Genomic DNA, 9,681 nt, shown 5'->3' with positions numbered 1-9,681 from the left:
CATCGTCTTCAAAAACGTCAAAGCCGCCGTCCTCTACAGCACCGGTGACGCCGACCGCACCGTCCTTGACACGGACGACTTCGTGATTGCGAAAACGCCGATGTTCCCGTTCTCTCAGGGGCCGAAGAACGTCACGGGTCTCAGAGCGAGGATGTCGGCGGCCGGGCTCCACGTTGATGACGAGGGCGCGATCAGATCGGGCGACGGAGGTTTGAGGTTTGGAGTTAGGGTTTCCTTGACTGTGGGCTTCAAGGGCGCTTGGATCCCGGAGAGTTATTACAAGGTGAAGGTGTATTGTGATGGCGTTCTGGTCGGGATGAAGAATTCGACAGCGGTGGCCGGCGTCGGGTCAATGGTAGGGCCGGCGAGGGGTTGCCGGAGGTTTACGTCGATGGTCATTTGATTGCGCCTTTGTTTGTTTGGTTGATATTGTTGGAATCATGACATACAATGCAGCGGAAAAAGCATATCATGACTATTAATCAAAATTAATTAAATATTAGAAGAATACCTGAATCGCTTTCCGAATTTCTACAATAATCTGTCCCGAGATCAATCCGAAATAGCTTCCTCAAGAGAAAAAGCCTCCAATTGAAATCCACCCGTCACCGTAGAGGAGCAATACTGAGAGATAGGTTCTCAAAAATCTATTTCTTCATATTATCTTCATAAGATTTTGAATCTCTTCTCTTAACCTCTCATAAGGCTACATATGAACCCTATTTATAGGATTACACTAGTCTTAGAGATTTTAACTTTAAACAATTCATAATTATCTAGAACTCTAACCATAACAATTAAGGATAGAATAGATTTGTTCAAAAACTTTATCCATAACAATTAAGGATAGAAATAGATTTATTCAAAAACTTTATCCATAACAATTAAGGATAGAAATAGAATTGTATTGCATATATACCTCTTCTAATGACATTAGTGAGACCAATTGGGTCCCATATCAAGAACCAATTATTAATCAAATTAATAATTTTAATTTAACAATCAAATCCCTATCCGACCAATTGTTCATAAAAGCTCTTCCATAATATGGGATTAATTATTAATAAATAATATCTTACATTCAATCCCTTCCAGTATCATTTATTCTAGGCAACTCTTTTAAGTAGGACAACTCACCTATTTGCTCATGTCTAAATTTGCAATTCCCATGAACATAAATAAAAATTATTTTGAAACATCAAAATATTTTATTTTTTATAAGAAAGTAAATTTTTAAAATATTTTCAAAACCACCTGCCGGCAGGAATTTAATAGCTTCATGGGAATGCATAATAAATTAACTCATCATAATGAGCATACTGGATCCTATCTAGACATCCATCATTTTCCTAAATGAAATTTAGCAACCCAATGTTTCAGGTTGTGTAGCGCTTGCTAAACAAGCTTAACCATCACATCAAAGCATACTAAATTATCAAATCGAAAATGATAATATCATCAAGTCAAAGGGACCATGTAACAATTTGAACTCTCTATCTCTTAGGTGACTCATCCTAGAGAATTCAAATACGGTCTAGTGCTACACACATCATAATGCGTGCTTATGACATACACCCGGAGAATCTCCATTCTCGATGGTTGAGACCCACCACCATATCTCATATATCGGTGTCATGCATAATAACCTGTTATAACAAAGTTATCCTTTACTAGTTATAGGTTAAGCACAAATTTAAGAAATTTCTAAGTTAGATCATATCTCCAAGCAAGTGACCATCACAGTGCATGATCTAACAAAATAACTTCTAAGGATATATATAACAATTATATAAATAATACCCAAATTATGTGCAACAATTAAATTTATTAACATTACAATATTATTACATAATTTGTATTGGATGTTCAAGGGCAAATTATTATTACTATTCCAGCAATCTCCCACTTGCCCTAACATCCAATCAGATATAATCCTTACTCCCATCTGTCAAAAACATTTTAAGACAATGGTCTATAAAAGGACATTAAATGTTATCTGCTCAGCCATCTATTAAACCATAACATATTTCTTCTTATTAACCTTTAATAAGATAATTTTTCTTTCTAAGCTTCTTGCAACAGCTCCATTACTATCAAATAATAATGAGAAAGAAAATTATTACAAGAAATAATATTAAGCTTATGGAATAACTCATTAATCCATATTCCTTCTTTTAATGATTTAACATGGCACTACATATTCTGCTATTATTATTAATGATATAAATATAACCCGAAACAGACTTTCTATTATTATGATTGGATTGAAAACTACTTACAAGATCAATAACCTTTTTGGGACACATTTCCTTAAAGAGAGATTGTTTATGTCTTATAGGAACCTTTCCTTTCTTGGAATCTTATTAAGTTGAATCTTTTATGGATCTTATCCATATAAGTAGATTGTGACAACTCTATATATCTATTTCTCTATCTATATAGAGTTTAAGATCTACGATATAGAATGTCAAAAGAAAATCCTTCATAAAGAACTAAATCTTACTTTTACTCATGACATTAAAAAATATCATTCTTAATGAGCAATATGTCATCAACATGCAATGATAGGAATATAATGGACTTACTTTATTGTTCCTTATACACACATTATTTCTTTTTAAGGATATGATTAAAATCAATTTCCTTAAACATTTCATCAAAATGAATGTTTGATTGATTAAGTTCATAACTTTAATTGATTCAATTAATCAATTTTATCTTCTTGAATTTTACATACTTGATTCTATAATATGTAAATATCTTCTTAAAGATATCCATTCAAGAAGGTTATTTTAAAATCCATTTATTGATATCTTATATTCATAACACATTGAAATGACTAAATGGATCCTTATGAACTATAATATTACAATTAGAGGAAAAGATTCTTCAATAATTAATACCCGTTTGTCATCAAATATGATATCAGGTCTCTTACATGAAATCATGTCCAACATGACTTTTGTGTAAGTTTTAGGATTTTTATTCTCCTTGTTACTTTTCATCAAATATATTTTAACAAGGCTACTGTACTATACAGGTGGATGAAAATCCTGTTTGATCTCCTAATTGTAATCAGTGTATTCAACAATAAATTTAGTAAGTAAATCTACATTTACTTTATTACTTAAAGCTCCCACTAAATTTATACAATCTTCAACTCATTTGAAGTTTCTCCCACTGGATTAAATAACTCTCCCACTAAAGAAAACAAATATTAAATAATATCTTACATTCACTCCCTTCCAGTATCATTTATTTTAGGCAACTCTTTTAAGCAGGACAACTCACCTATTTGCTCATGCCTAAATTTGCAATTCCCATGAACATAAATAAAAACTATTTTTGAAACATTAAAATATTTTATTTTTTATAAGAAAATAAATTTTGTAAAAATATTTTCAAAGCTACCTGCCGGCAGGAATTTAATAGCTTCATGGGAATGCATAATAAATTAACTCATCATAATGAGCATACTGGATCCTATCTAGACATCCATCATTTTCCTAAATGAAATTTAGCAACCCAATGTTTCAGGTTGTGTAGCGCTTGCTAAACAAGCTTAACCATCACATCAAAGCATACTAAATTATCAAATCGAAAATGATAATATCATCAAGTCAAAGGGACCATGTAACAATTTGAACTCTCTATCTCTTAGGTGACTCATCCTAGAGAATTCAAATACGGTCTAGTGCTACACACATCATAATGCGTGCTTATGACATACACCCGGAGAATCTCCATTCTCGATGGTTGAGACCCACCACCATATCTCATATATCGGTGTCATGCATAATAACCTGTTATAACAAAGTTATCCTTTACTAGTTATAGGTTAAGCACAAATTTAAGAAATTTCTAAGTTAGATCATATCTCCAAGCAAGTGACCATCACAATGCATGATCTAACAAAATAACTTCTAAGGATATATATAACAATTATATAAATAATAACCAAATTATGTGCGTTACTTAACAAAGGTTGACCTAGTTACTAGTTACTAGGTTAAGCAAACAAATTTAAGAAAAATTTCTAAGTTAGAATCATATCTCCAAGCAAGTGACACATCACAATGCATGATCTAACAAAATAACTTCTTAAGGATATATATAACAATTATATAAATAATAACCAAATTATGTGCAACAACTAAAGTTTATTAACAAACATTACAATATTATTACATAATTTGTATTGGATGTTCAAGGGCAAATTATTATTACTATTCCAGCAGATATTTCATCGGATTAATTACCAAGAGATATCATCGTCATCCTCTTTTGTGTTCTTTAGTTTTAGACAGATAGATAGGTAGAATTCTTGGCTAGTTTATCTCTTGCAGAGTTTACTTATTAAGAAGTGCGATAAACCTTGATTGTTCCCTCTTTTTTTTCCTCTGAGCAATAAAGAATAAAAACAAGAAAGAAGAACAAAGAAAAAGATGATGATATTGACACGACCACACCGAACACTTCTGTTTTTTTTTTTTTTTGGGAAGTTGAAGTAGACTTTTCTTGCTTGATTATTTTCCGCTTCTTCTTTTTTTCCTTTTTTTTTTTGAGAAAAAGGATGAGGAAATCATTAGATCCCCCAACTCCAAAGGAAAAGCCACATATCTTTCATTCAAAATAGAGTAATGCTATACGGACCCAAACTCATGGGACAGGAGAGGGGACATGTGAGGTGTCCATTCCCCATTGCTCTGTGTCACCTCCCCATGGCTCCATGCACTGTTCATGAAAACAACCAACCTTTAAATCTCCCCATATAACAACAAGAAATCGACAACACTAAACTCCATCTACAACCTTTACACCACATCTTACACCGAATACATATTTAAATGCCTATGATTGCTGGTTTCAATCTATAAAAAGATCGATTACATGGATATTATTGATATAAAATTATATCCTCAATCCTGATTAGAGTTCTAGTTTCGATACGTTATAAAGAACGTCAAGATGATGAAATGGATGATCACAACGAATGCATATTTAAATTCTATTCAAAACCACCGGATTGTAGACGTGCAATTTGAGATTTCGCTTTACAAAAGAACATACACTTAATTGGTTACCATTGAATATAAAATTATAATCTCAATTTTTACTATACTATTCTTTTTTTGGGAACTGTATATTATTTTGGCTTTGATAAGATAAAAGTAACTCTAGATAGAATTAAAATATCACGTATCATAATTACTTGGTCGCACATTTTTCACGAAAGAACCAATAAAGTTCCAACTTCATTACCCTTTTTTTTTACATATATAGAAGCGGTTGATTTACGTACTAGATGGTTATAATTCATTTTAAATCTAGCACTCATCACATCTCTCATGAATTGTATTAATTCATGCTTGGTTTGCGCTGAAAAAATTAGAATCATTCATAAAGTAAATCAATAACATTTTTTTTTTTGGTTTGACGATGGAACTTTCCCACAATTCTTCAAACCACAGGTATCAAAATCCCAGGCGTGGCTAAGAGGCACCGTGTAAGTAAATAGATGTTTCAGATTAGCTCTGACTTTTTTTAGATGCTAATTGCAAACTAAATTTTATATTTCATTGGATCGATTTTGGAGAGATTAATATGTCATCATCGTTATAGTTCTTTATACTGTGAGGTGTACCATAGATAAATTTTGCTAGTTATTACCTCTTGAAGCATGATTGCTTACATTTGTGCGGTATTTCGATGACGTAATCTTTCCAGAGTTGAGTATCGATTGTTAATTATCTTTTTCTCGTTCTATTTCATAACAGTTGATATTTTTTTCTCGTTCCATTTCATAACAGCTGATCAATTCTCTAAAGTTTAGCACCAAAATTTTTTAGCACCAATTCGAGAACATAAAAGCTTAAATATTTTAAAGAAATTATAGTTTAGACCTTTGGTAATACCATAAACCTACCTACAAAAGCATGAGGTTACAGAAAAATATAGCAACTTCACCAAATAGGAAACTATGAAAATACAAAATGAGACTAAAAGTAATTTAGTAACATTTTCTTTAAGTATGAAAGTGGTTTCAAAAGAGAGAGGGATTCAAAATAGTTGGGGTAAAATTTTGAAAAATCAAAATAGGAAAACTCGGAGGTATTGAGCTCTGACTTCGCGGTTAGAGGGAGGAGAGTGTACCAACAGGCTATATTTCCTAGTTCCTTTATTGTTTGAAGTTTCACTTGACTTTATATATTATAAAGGTAATGGGTTTCACTTAGAGCCTGTTTGGATTTGTAGGGGTGAAAGGAAGTTAAGGGAAACTAGGTGAGAGAATGGAAGGGAAGGGAAGAGAGTTCCCTTCCCCTTGTTTACACCCTAATTTGGGGGGTAACAAATTTTATACTATTAGGGGGTGAACCAAGGGGAACTAGGGTGAATAACTTCACCTCCTAAATATTCCCAAACAAGGTGAATGGAGGGGAATGGTTCCCCTAACTTCCCTTCACCCTTATTCCCCTCAATCCAAACAAGTCCTTAGGGATGTCAAATGGGTGGTTCACTGGTTTTGGTTGGGTCTTGGTTGGGTCATAAATGGATGGGCACATTTATGATCACTTGACCATTTATGACTAAATGGGTCACTTCTTAACCACTCATTTACTAAATGGGTGGTTCATGGGTGACCCAATAACCCATTTAGTTATGATTATGATGCTTCTATATATATGTAAGTTTCAACGGGTTTTCTGTAAACTTTCAGGGGGTTTTCTGTAAACTTCCAGGGGGGTTTCTGTAAACTTCCAGGGGGTTTCTGCAAACTTTTAGGGGGTTTTCTGCAAACTTCTAGGGGGTTTCTGCAAACTTTCAGGGGGTTTTCTGTAAACTTTCAGGGGGGTTTTTTGTAAACTTTCAGGAAGTTTTCTGCAAACTTTCAGGGGTTTTCTGCAAACTTTCAGGGAGTTTCTGTAAACTTTCAGGGGGTTTTCTGTAAACTTTCAGGGGGTTTTCTATAAACTTTCAAGAGGTTTCTGCAAACATTTCTTTCTCAGTTGAATCGACTACTTGGAAAAATCTCTTTTTGTGGGGCTTTGCCAACTGCAGATAAACATTATTAAGTTATCACATATGATTAACTCTTCAGCATTTAGCCTGTGGGTACAGATTTATCACATATGATTAACTCTTCAGCATTTAGCCTGTGGGTACAGATTGGACTATGATTTCATAATGTCATATACTATGAGATTATGCATGCAAGTTCTCAAATTACTACATCAATCCCGTATGTTTGCATATCGACAACATATGGACAATAACTACCAAAATGAATTCTTGTGATCACCTTTTGTATAATTTTATTACACACATCAGTTGCTTATCATTAATAGAATTAGTGGAAGTAAAGTAGAATACACGAAATGTAATTTTAGTGAACCTGTGAAGAAGAATAAGCGTATAGTACAAATGGACGGTCAAGAAATAACTAAGTAATCATTTTTGTTATCTAGGTTCAATCATACGTCGGCATGATGGTGAGATTAAGGATAACGCCACTCATTGAATTAAATCAGGATGGATTAATTAGTGAAAGACTGTAATGTCTAAATACCTCTAAAAAAAACTAATAAATTGATTACTTCTTTTATTCACTACTGGGAGTTGAAAGCAAAGATATAATATTTTACTAAAACATTATATCATATAGTGATTAACCAAAACCTTAACCAAATTCTCGTGCATTCTCCAATATCCACACGTAGCAAAAGTACCTAACCTTAACATTGTGAGCGCCTATTTTTTATATTTATATATCCTTGAGGGTGTTTTTTGTAATTTTTAAAAGTTTAAGGGTGTTAATTGCAAATTCGATATTTATAGGAAACTACCGAAATTTTTTAGATTTCATGTGTTATTTGTAAGTTTAGAAAATTCTAAGATTGTTTTGTAGTTTTGAACTCTTGAGGGTGTTTTTTACAATTTTTAAACTTTGAGGGTGTTTTTTGTAAATTATAAATTTACAGGGGACTACTAGTAATTTTTGGATTTCATGTGTTATTTGTAGGTTTTGAAATTTCAGGATGGTTTTGTAATTCTAAACTATGGAGGGGGTTTTTCTAAAAATTTAAAGCTTTAAGGGTGTTAATTGTTAATTTTAAATTTATAGGGGACTATTAAAATTTTTTAGATTTCATGTGTCATTTGCAAGTTTAGAAAACTCTAAGATTGTTTGATAATTTTGAAGTCTTGAGGGTGTTTTTCTCATTTTCTATAACTTTTAAGGGTATTTTTGCAAATTATAAAATTTCAGGGGGCTGTTGGTAATTTTTGAATTTCATGTGTCATATGTGAGGTTAGAAAATTTTGATAGTTTTTTTTATAATTTTAACTTTTGAGGACGTTTTTATAATATTTTAAACTTTGAGGGTGTTTTTTACAAATCTTAAAATTTTAAGGGGTTGTTAATCATTTTAAGTGTTTTCTATAATTTTTAACTTTTAAAAATAAGTTTTGTAATTGTTAAAGCGTTGAGTGTGTTTTTAAAACAATATCCATCTAAATGGGCAAATGGATGGATAATAACACACTCATTAATGACTCATTTATCTTTAATAGAAACTATACTCACCCATTTATGGCCTATTTAATTAAATAGATGGGTTTGGATGGTTTATTTGGCGGGTGGGTAATTGGTTTTGGGTCCATTTTGTCATCCCTAGTTTCACTGTAGCTATAAAAAGACATTACTATAGACTATAGTGATAAACCCTTTAACTTTAGAGAGAGTGTGTATGTGCGCGTGTGTATATATATATATAACAGTTTATCAACTTGCTGAGACAAAAGATAAAAAATTGGTTAGCTATTTTTGGGAGATTTGCTGAGACAAAAGAGATTGCAACGCTTTGGACTCGTACAAGACAGTACATACATGCCATGAGATTTTTAAAATGATATCATAACAATCTAAATTTAGACATTACCCAATATCACACTGGCTACATATTTAAATTGGACTTAAAACACACAGATCATATATATGTGTAGGTGGGGATTTCAGTCGACAAATGAATACTCGGCTACTGTTGGACATATATGAATATAATCTTTAAGAGCCCATACGTTTATTAGTGGTAGTAGAAAGATAATAATATAAGAAGCATATTACAAATTAGCATTTGCCAACCTGTAATCCCCTACAACATGCTTCTAGCTTCCATATATTGTAAGAAAAATTCCCTAATGACTCAAAATATGGGACAACAATGGGACATGTGAGGTGTCCCCCTTCTATTATATAATGAGTTAATTATCATTAATAATGGTCAGCTCGTTATGCAATAGGATGGGGACATCTATTTTGTCTCATTGTTGGTCTCATATTTTAGATCATTGTAGCAAAGCTCATATTGTAAATGACTTTTAGTTATAAAAAGAGCTTTTTACTACAATGACCCAAAATATGGGACTAATAGGGGAGAAGTGAGGTGTCCCCCTCCTATTGGTCCCATATTTTAGGAATTTTTCTTATAAAAATATCAAGGTATCTGCAATTTAATTCGAGCTCATCAATATCACCAATTTCCGATTTCTTGGGGATTGCTTGCGTCTTTCACGAAGGCACCTAGAAACTTTCAAATTCACAAGATTGCCTTCTCTCTTACTATCAACTGCTTAAACCTTGAAATAAGCCGCAATTTTTTTTCTTCCTTCCGTATAATTTTT

This window comes from Asparagus officinalis, chromosome 9 (assembly GCF_001876935.1).
Source record: "Asparagus officinalis chromosome 9, Aspof.V1, whole genome shotgun sequence".
NCBI lineage: Eukaryota > Viridiplantae > Streptophyta > Magnoliopsida > Asparagales > Asparagaceae > Asparagus > Asparagus officinalis.
This window is presented reverse-complemented; position numbering follows the sequence as displayed.